Below are 11,009 nucleotides of genomic sequence, written 5' to 3' on the forward strand. Positions count from 1 at the left end.
AGTTTTGAACCCCTCAGTTCATAACACATTAAAAAGAAGTAAATAAATGAATAAATAAATTACAAACCAAATTATTTTATCTGCTTTGTCTTGTTGGCTTCACAATATTACTCTTACATTTATTGGCCTGGAGAGTAAGTCTTCAGAAGAGCGACTGAAGGAGCTGTGGCTGTTTAGTCTGGGAAAGAGGAGGCTGAGGGGAGTCCTCATTGCTCTCTACAACTACCTGAAAGGACGTTGTGGAGAGGCTGGTGCTGGTCTCTTCCCACAGGTAATTAGTGATAGAAGAAGAGGGAGCGGCCTCAAGCTGCAACTGGGTAGGTTTAGACTGGACATTAGGAAAGATTCTTTCATGGAAAGAGTGGTCAGGCATTGAAATGGGCTGCCCAGGGAGGTGGTTGAGTCCCCAAGCCTGGATGCGTTTAAAGGTGGTTTGGGTGTGGTGCTTGGGGATCTGGTTAGGGGTGAACCATGTAGAGTAGGGTTGATGGTTGGACTTGGTGATCCTGAGGGTCTTTTCCAACTTGAATGTTTCTGTGATTCTGTGATGTATGTTACACTTCCTGTTCTTTGGACAGAATGAAGGTAGTTGTGCAGTGATTGGCAAAGTGTCTTACTGTTTTTTCCTACTCAACCCTTGTATGGTAGCGAATGCTTTTACTGAAAACATAAAATTAGGTTTCCAGGAACACTTATGCACATGCCTTTGAAATCCATTTTCCATGAACATTTTTGCTTTCTGTTCGTGGAAAGTGAGCACAAGAGCAAGGACATGGAACCATCAAATTGACTGCGAAGCTGGACAGATCAGGCAGTTAGTTGTTTGAATCATTCTGCTTTCCCTTTTTTGGCATGTCTGAGAAAAACTGGGGTACTGGTCTTAATTCTGAGGCAATGGGGTTAATAAATCTCTGCAGAAGGACATCTGGATGCTGTGAATTCAATTAAATGTGGGACTGAAAGGGTGGATCTCTGTCTTTGCAGATTAGTTGAGGTAAGATGGTTTTAAAAGGCTACAGCAACGTCTTCATAATGGCTTTGACACAGAAATGTAGCTTTGATTCCTAATTACTCACATCTCTATTGTAAACCACCAAACAACAGACCTGATGAATCACAGGCAACCAGTCGAGGTAGCCAAGTGGGTTCTGTTCTCACAAAAGCAATGAGAAGTGGAGAGGAACAGGAGATTTGATGGGACTAAGAGACTTCAGGCCACTCAGCCCACTTTGCACACTGATTACTGTCTGGAAGGAGGTCCTGTTTAGCAGCAGTCTGACTTATGGTGGGAGGTGTGCTGTCCAGAGGGAAAGGGAGGAGAAGTTGCACTTCAGCCTGAGAAGATTAGGAACTTCTTCTTTGGAAGATGTTCTATACAGAGAGAGTGATTGCCCATTGGAATGGGCTGCCTGGGGAGGTGGTGGAGTCGCAGTCATTGGAGGTGTTCAGGAGGAGACTTGATGGGGTGCTTGGTGCCATGGGTTAGTTGTTTAGGTGGGTTGGATTGGTTGATGGGTTGGACGCGATGATCTTGAAGGTCTCTTCCAACCCGGTCTATTCTATTCTATTCTATTCTATTCTATTCTATTCTATTCTATTCTATTCTATTCTATTCTATTCTATTCTATTCTAATCTATTCTATTCTATTCTATTCTATTCTATTCTATTCTATTCTATTCTATTCTATTCTATTCTATTCTATTCTATTCTATTTAGATGAATATCAGAGCTGCAAGGGGAAATGAGAATCCCAGTCTCCCTCTTGTGCCCCTTGGCTGTGGAAGCAGCTCTCTGGACAGCTTTAGTGCATCTAATGATGGTGTCTCTCCTACCACCAGCTACCTGTCATGAATGGCACAAATGGTGGGAAGTGCTAGGATGCTAGGAGGAGAGGAACTGTGGGACCTGTGATGGAGGTGTCAGTGCAACTAGGCTACAAGGTTGTACATGCTGCTAGACCTTTGGGAGACAGGAAATTGGCTGGAACTATTGGGCTTCTATCATGGTCTTGTTTGTCCTCAAAAAGAAGTGAATCATTTCACTGTGCAAAGGCACTTGTCAACACATTTTGGGGTTTGTCACAAGATGACTTTCCAAGCCTCCTTTATCTCATCTCCAGCCCACTGCCAGCCATCAGTGAGAGTGACTATGGAGTGCAAGCATTCTACTGGTCTCAGGCTAGGTCAGGTTTTTTGTATGTGTGCAGGACCCCACAAGCAGTCAACAGTCACTAATTAGATTCAATGACTGGCTTAACACTGTAAATGTAATCAAGTCACTGGCTGCATTGATCCCTCAAGTGAGCAGGATAACCAGCTCCTCAGGGCAGGATATGCCCTTAAACATTGATTCTCCATGCAGCAGAGTAAGTAAGAACCGGGCACCCCAACCGCAACTCTCCCACTGGTTTGGCTAGCTGCTGAGTTTGAGGTGCCATGGACTCCTGCTTTGTGTTCTACAGCCACATGGGAGGGCTGGGGATTTTCTGGTTTGCCTTCTGGATGCTTTTTCCTGGTGTCCAGCATGTGTGGCCACAACGCAGGCTGCTTTGGACCTTACTGTAGAGAAGCCTTTGACCCCACTGCCAAGCCTTGCCTGTGAACTGACCTGGCTTGCACCTGAGTTTGTAATCTCTAAGATCATACTTTCAGGTGCATATTGCTTTTTGGAGGAATAATGTCCAGCTGAAAGCATAAAAGCTTCCAGTGTTACCATGTTTTCCCCCTGTCACATAAGCTGTTACCAAAGCTGATGAGGAAATCACAGCAGCTCCTAATTGCACTCCGCAGAAGTCCTTGCATCTCAAGGCTGTCCTAGTTGCTCCCTTGCCTGCTCAAACCCAGTTGCATCATCAAAGCAGCATTTGGATGTAATGCTAAAGAGAAACCCTCCCTTCCTTTGCAGAGATGAAACATGGTCCTCCTTCTGTGCTCATGCACTAGCAACAGGGGTTGTGCTGGACCGGGAGCCAGGAAGAACTCCTCATCCTGCATCTCACCCCTGGGGCCAATCCAGCTTGTGGCTGGACTAGAAAAGTCCACCTTTAGAAAAGACTTAAAGGCGCTTAAAATTGCAGGCAGGTGGAAATTTTGGAGCAAGTTGGCCCAGGCAGGTGAGGGGTGTAATTCTAAAGGGCTCTAGAACTTGTTAAATATCCACCACTTTTTTAAACCCTTGCAGAAAATGTAGCTGTTGCCTCAGGCCGGATGGGAAGGGCAAACTGGTGTTTGTGTTCTGGTGGCAGGAGGTGGCTCTGGCAGGGGGCAACGAGAGCTGCCACTGCAGTATGCTGATCAGCAGTAGCATCTGGCAGGGTAAGACAGGGGATCAACACAGGGCAATAAAGCTGGTGAGGGGTCTGGAACACAAGCCCTATGAGGAGCAGCTGAAGAAGCTGGGGCTGTTGAACCTGGAGGAGAGGAGACTCAGGGGAGACCTTATTACCATCTACAACTACCTGAAGGGTGGTTGTGGCCAGGTGGGGCTTGCTCTCTTCTTCCAGGCAACCAGCAACAGAAAATGAGAACACACTCTCAAGGTGTGCAGGGGGAAGTTTAGGTTTGATCTTAGAAAGAAGTTGTGCTGGGTTACACCCATCCTGGGGGAAGGCTATGAGAGCCCTGCTTACCCAGGTGACAAAAGAAACCTGATCCATCTGAACAGAGAGGGACTTGGTTTCCCCCTCCCAGGAAGAGGGGTCCTCTGGATCGAAGGTGATCTATTCCACTACTCCTTCCTGTCCAGCAAGCCTATGAAAAGGAAGACACTGTGGCCATTTTCTCTCTTTGCTCCTGCCTCATCTGTTCAAAAGGACCAAGAGCTGCTGCTGGCCTCCTGGTTCTGCCACATGGTCAGGCCTGATCTTCTCCCTGCCACATCCACACCTCTCTGAAGGACTGAAATCTGCATACATCGAGGGAGATACAAGGCCATTCAAATTTGGTTTTGTATGTTTTCCTATTCATCCTTATTCCTCACCCTTGTAAATAATCCTCCCTGTTACTACTATATATATATATATATTTTGTTAAAAAAAATTGTTTCTCCTCCTTCCAAACCACCTCCAGATTATTTTTTTGGTAGATTTACCTCCTTCTCTTTTCCCCCACCCTTTTTTTTCTTTTTCTTTCTCTCCTTTTTCCTTATCAGGAAAAAGGAGGGGGGTGGGGGAGGAATTCTTGGTTTTTAGAATAAATTTTTTATTTAGAATAAACCAGACCAGGTTGGAAGAGACCTTCAGGATCATCGTGTCCAACCCATCAACCAATCCCACCCACCCAAACAGCTAACCCATGGCACCAAGCACCCCATCAAGTCTCCTCCTGAACACCTCCAATGATGGGGACTCCACCACCTCCCCAGGCAGCCCATTCCAATGGGCAATCACTCTCTCTGTATAGAACTTCTTCCTAATATCCAACCTGAACCTCCCCTGGTGCAGCCTGAGACTGTGTCCTCTTGTTCTGGTACTGGGTGCCTGGGAGAAGAGACCATCATCCGCCTGTCTACTACCTCCCTTCAGGTAGCTGTAGAGAGCAATAAGGTCACCCCTGAGTCTCCTCTTCTCCAGGCTGAGCAACCCCAGCTCCCTCAGCCTCTCCTCATAGGGCTTGTGTTCCAAGTCCCTCACCAACTTTGTTGCCCTTCTCTGGACTCATTCCATCAAGTCAACCTCCTTCCTAAACTGAGGGGCCCAGAACTGGACACAGTACTCGAGGTGTGCTCTACCATGTGAGCTCTTAAACTCCAGTTAAGGCTCAAACCACTACAGAAGTTCTTCACAAAGAGATTAGCCATTAGAACAGGCTGCCCAGGGAGGTGGTGGAGTTGATGTCCCTGGAGGTGTTTAAGAAGAGACTGGATGAGGCACTTAGTGCCATGGTCTAGTTGGTTGGTTGGGTGATCAGTTTGACTTGATGATCTTGGAGGTCTCTTCCAACCTGGTGGCTTCTGTGACTCTGTGATCAGATGTGATTATGGATGTAGACATGCCTCTTCAAACTAGAGCAGTACAAACTACCTCACCTCCTTTCCCCTGGCTGAAAGGCATGAGGAGAGGGAATGCACATGTGGACCTGTGTGCATGAATGAACGCATACATGGTATGCTTGAACTCCCCCTCTTGCATCCAGAGCCTGCATCAGTGGGATTTCTTGGTACCACACCAAATTATATTCCCAGAATTAATAATGACACTCAGGAGTATTTATTTTTGCTGAAATGGCTCATCAGTTAGTATCTGTTGACGGTCCTGTCTGGTAAAGAGGATTTTCAGGACTCTGTGAGCAAGGAATATTGTTCCTGGTGGGCTTCCCTCACTGCAGGGGTGTGTGACATGAAGGGGAACTGCAGGCAGTCTGGCTGCCATTTGCTGGAAACTGATGGGCAGTAATCAGCATCCAGTGGTTTGTGATAGCTTCGGATCAATGGAAAGTAGAAAGGGTACTGAGTTTTGGTGACACAGAGCAGGGAAAGTCTTGACATAGGACACTGCATTCCTTATTCTTAGAGAGATGAAGGAGAAGAGGAAGGGAAGCTCAGAGAAGTTTGAAACCTTTTTTCTTTTTATTTTTTTTAAGAGAATTGACTTTTGGATGAGTAATGGTGTGCAGGTATGTACATGTGTGAGTATGAAAGACAGCTGTATTTTGAAGGAGAGAAGGGAAGGCTAACTCTGCTATGTGTTGGTGGAATAAGTCCCTACTCCCTCATGTTAGCATTTTACTCATTTAAAGAGGAGGATGATTTCTTCAAGAATTAAAGTCCCTGAAGGGGTGTTGTTGGTACTAAGAGTCTTCAAATGTAGCAGGTGGAGTGTGTGCCACCTTACAAACCAAGATCCTGGAGGGCTGAGCCCAGAGAGTGGTGGTGAATGGTGCCACAGCCAGCTGGCGGCCAGTCAGTAGTGGTGTGCCCCAGGGATCAGTGCTGGGCCCTGTGCTCTTTAACATCTTTATTGATGATCTGGATGAGGGCATTGAGTCCATCAGCAGTAAATTTGCTGATGACACCAAGCTGTGGGCAGGAGTTGATCTGCTGGAGGGTAGAAAGGCTCTGCAGAGGGACCTCGACAGGCTGGACAGATGGGCAGAGTCCAAGGGCAGGAGATTGAACACATCCAAGTGCCGGGTTCTGCACATTGGCCACAACAACCCCATGCAGTGCTACAGGCTGGGGTCAGAGTGGCTGGAGAGCGGCCAGGTAGAGAGGGACCTGGGGGTACTGGTCGATGGTAGGCTGAACATAAGCCTGCAGTGTGCCCAGGCAGCCAGAAAGGCCAATGGCATCCTGGCATGCATTAGGAACAGTGTGGCCAGCAGGAGCAGGGAGGTCACTCTGCCCCTGTACACTGCACTGGTTAGGCCACACCTCGAGTCCTGTGTCCAGTTCTGGGCCCCTCAGATTAGGAAGGAGGTTGACTTGCTGGAACATGTCCAGAGAAGAGCAACAAAGTTGGTGAGGGGTTTGGAACACAAGCCCTATGAGGAGAGGCTGAGGGAGCTGGGGCTGCTTAGCCTGGAGAAGGGGAGATTCAGGGGTGACCTTATTGCTCTCTACAACTACCTGAAGGGAGGTTGTAGACAGGCAGAGGTTGGTCTCTTCTCCCAGGCACCCAGTACCAGAACAAGAGGACACAGTCTCAGGCTGTGCCAGGGGAGGATTAGGCTGGATGTTAGGAAGAAGTTCCATACAGAGAGAGTGATTGCCCATTGGAATGGGCTGCCTGGGGAGGTGGTGGAGTCACCATCATTGGAGGTGTTCAGGAGGAGACTTGATGGGGTGCTTGGTGCCATGGGTTAGTTGTTTAGGTGGTGTTGGATTGGTTGATGGGTTGGATACGATGATCTTGAAGGTCTCTTCCAGCCTGGTTGTTTATTATTATTATTATTATTATTATTATTATTATTATTATTATTATTATTATTATTATTATTATTGGGTTTGGACTAATTTAATCTTTGTAGTTTGTTCATTTCCTTCTGCACTATGATTTCATTTGTTGTAGTGCAGTGATAAAGGCCTACATTTTGTGGTTTGTGGGTCAAGTTCAGTAGATTTGTGGGCACTTTCTTCCCATAGAAATTCCCAGATGGAGGCCCCCAAAAAACAAATGCTAGAAAAAACCAAACAAACAAACCCCAACAAAACAGAGACACTGGAAGCCCTCAGAACACAGTAAGCTAGGTCTAAACCCAGTATTTTAAGTACAAAGATCTAAGACATACAGACACACAGAATTAACCAGGTTGGAAAAGACCTTCGAAATCCTCAAGTCCACCCTATCACCCAGCACCACCTAATCAACTAAACCATGGCACTAAGTGCTTCATCCAGTCTCTTTTTAAACACCTTCGGTGATGGTGACCCCAAAGAGGCACAGATGTTCCAGGTCTCTTTGCTCACTCTTTAAGTAGGACATGGACTGGGTGGTGAGGTGCACACACAAGCCAGGTGCACACACAAGTCAGATGTGGAATCTATGGGTGACGGAAAGCAGTCTGTGTACTAAAATGTTCCAAACACATGAGTTGTCATTCATGCAACACGCAGGTCTCTGTGGCCACTCCAAATCCCAACATATGTAATACGGGCGGATTCATTTGTGACGCTGCCGCAGCCCTCTTCTGGATAAGGTCTTGTCAAAGAATTCCAGATTTATGGGTGGAAACAGCCTGTTAGCTCATCTGAGATGTCCCTCTGCAAATGCAGATTTATTCCCTCCTGTGTATTTTCCAGTGCTTGGTCCAGTCTATTGTTCAAATGACTCAAGCGTCCGCTGCTTCCCTTGAGGGACCCTTTTAGAGCCTAACAGACCTTGTTGTCAGGATTTTGTTTCCCGTCATATTCTTCCTAAAGGTTCTTCTGCTTAATTTAGTTACTGACTCTTTCTGCAGAGCACTGATGAGGAACAGGACTGTAGAAATAGGACATTAATTTCTTACTTATTCAGCTAATTCCTGTTATTCCCCTTTTTGATTGCCCTGCCCAGTCCTGTTCACCCTGATGTTTATCACCTGACACTCCTATCTTGGGAGAGAAGTCCACCCTTAACTGCGATGGGCTGGTAGGTTCCTATAGACTTTGGAGGGGGCAAAATGGAGCCATCAGCTGCATAGATATATTTTTATCCTCATTTTCATTCTGAGCAAATCCCTTAAGCTTTGGCACGAATGTGGTGCATCTGCAATGATATTTGGGAGAGAGACTGTTAAGTTTGTATGGAAAGTGGAAAATAACAACCATTGGTAAGTAATTTCAACACCCTGTAGGAATTTTTTTAGCATTTACCCCCTCCCCCTTTCATTACTTGTAGCTAAGTGGTGGGAAAGAGAGAAAAGAATGCAAAGTTCAGGTTGGAAGACAAACCACCAGGAAGTCAGGAAATTAAAAAGGAGTGTAATAATAACGGGGTTTCCCAAACAACATGAGCTTGGCACTGCTCCACTGTCTGAGTACCTCATGTTATAATGAGAACTACTATCTGATCCTTGTTTGTGCAGAACTAGATCCCTCTGCAAGCCAAAGTATTTGTTTTAAAGGGAACAGGAATGTCACTTGTCCTCTCAAGAACATTCTACATTGTCAAAGCAGTGGAAAGGGCCTGTGTTGTGGAGGGCAGTCACATTCCTGATGTGTAGAGGTTTAACTTTACTGAGTGACAGACGAATAGGAATTTACCCTCTGATCCCTTTGCTGGTACATCTGTGGTCTTCCCCAGCAGCTCACCACCACTACTGCTCCCAAAGGTAACTTCCACAACACCCTGGGGTGCCAGCCCAATGCTTTTGGTGATCATGCTTGAAACAAGAGCTCTAAATTGTCTTAGCTTGCAAAGAACAACCCCACAATACGGTCTCATAAAACCAGTTCTAAACAGGGTAACTTTGCAAAGCTTCAGAACAGAGCTAGTCAAACAGAGGTGGCCACGGCTGGGTAGAGAGAATTAGCTGTACACATAGAAGGTGTGAAGGAGGGCACCTTTAAAGCTAAATTTACTTCCCAAAGAATTGTAATATGGAAACATAGCCAGAGTTAAGGTTGCCAGGTCAGTTTCAGCTTCAGGAATTTGTGTGCCTTGTAGGTATTTGCTATAATGTGGGCATATTAACGTTAGACATTTCAGGATATAGAGCATACTGATACAGTTCTGTATCCATCCTTGACTTCTTTTCTAGGCTGCAGGGCTGGAGAATGAAGGATGCTGTTACAAAGGCTTGAGGGGATTTGGTGAGGAGCAGTGATGAGGTTATACCATGCTGGGTCTGTCGTGACTGAGTGAACAGTCACAGTGCTAGGTTCCTGATTAGCCAGTGACTCTAAATACAGTAATTAAGGAAGAAGCTTGTGTGAAAAGCTGTAGCTATTTGCTCAATACATCATCAGCCTTTTTTTTTTGCTGTCTTCTTTTGTTTCTTTTCTCTGGATGCACTGGAAGCTTTCCGTGTTTCCCCACCTGTGTGCCATAGGTCTCTGGCATCTTGTAACTAAAGGGCCTCAAAAAAGTGAGTGGGAAGAGTAAGCTGTTGTGAGGAAAAGAGGCTTAGGAGAGCAGGGTGATTTTCCACCACAGATTTGGACCATTTCAGACCTGCAATACAACAGGTTTACGTCCAGCTGGTCCTGCTTTATGGGACTGCATGACCTAATTATTTATCTTCCTGACTCATTTGTATGTGACTCTGCTGTCCTGGCTTTACATGCTTTCCTCCTAGCAAATTTTTATTGTCTCTTTTTTTAACCTTATCGGCTCACCTTGTCTTTCTTCCCTTTTCTTTTCATCTAAGGGAAAAAACCCAAAGGTTTATCAAAAAACCCCAGAGTCTGAAAAAAATGTTCCTTTGGGGCTTTCTGCTAAATATATCCTAGCATAAATTTCCCCTAGAAAGCTTCAACAAGACAGACTTTCATTTTAGATGTGCTTGTGCACATGCCCCCAAAGAACCGAATCCTTTCTAACACATCATACCAAAGTTAACAGCTAAACTATTTCAGTGACACATCCTGGTTAAACAGAACTTGTAACCACCAGTCTCCAGCACAGACCTGAAAGAAAACAAAAAGATTATCCATGACATGTCTTGGATCAGGCTCTGAGGAATGAAGTGGATCTGACTGATGCAACTTCCATATGAACAAGGGTGAGTATGTATTAGTGCAGGGCATTACCCTGTTCGTGGTTTGCAGCTTCCCTTTGTTGTTACTTTGAAGGTGGCTCAAGATTTGAGCTTTTGTTAGGCTCCTTGGAGATTTTTATTGAAGTATACATGCAGGTAGCTTTCTCTTCAGCTTTTCAAGGTCACCTGCACAAGCTTTCACCTCACCTTTTCTATTCTGTTGCTGTCAGCTTTGTGTGGCAGCATTTTGGGTGACAGGGAGGTGTGACACCACTCAGCTAGAGCAATACATGTGCAGGCTCAATGCTGGAACCTGGCTTAGCAGCTCTGCCCCCCCAAAAAAAACATGAACCTCATGCCCTCTGCTGAACACACTGGAGCAGCTACCCCTCACTCAGAGGCTGGCACCTTCCTGCCAAAACTGGTAGCCACAGTGAAACTGAGTATTGAAGCAACATCAACCCACCTTTCTCCCCTCCTCCTCTAATCCTGTCCCTAAACTGCCTCTTGCTTTCAACAAATTTGTGTTGGGTTTGCTGGTACCTGGCTGCTATGGAGTATTGGACCTGTGGCTCCTTCCCACTGACTCTGCTCATGAATGGATGCAGAAAGACAGCAGGATGAGACTTCCAGGGCAGCCCAGAGTCAGTTGGAAGCATGTCCCCCACCTACCTGGGGGATCTCAGGGAAAGCAGCAAGGCACAAGTGCCCTGCACCAGTCAGAAGGGTCCTTTATCCAGGAAAGCAAACTCCTGGGGGAGAGGCAGCCAGCCGTTTTGCCCCTCCTGTGCATGGCACAGCACAGAAGCCAGAACGGGTGTGACTGATGGGCCCAGCACTGGAAGGAAGTCCTAGCAGCAAGCTCCTTCCATGCAAGAAAAGACGAAACAATC

This window comes from Melanerpes formicivorus, unplaced genomic scaffold (assembly GCF_026170545.1).
Source record: "Melanerpes formicivorus ecotype bairdi unplaced genomic scaffold, bMelFor1.0.p_v2 SCAF_30, whole genome shotgun sequence".
In the NCBI taxonomy this organism is placed as follows: Eukaryota; Metazoa; Chordata; class Aves; order Piciformes; family Picidae; genus Melanerpes; species Melanerpes formicivorus.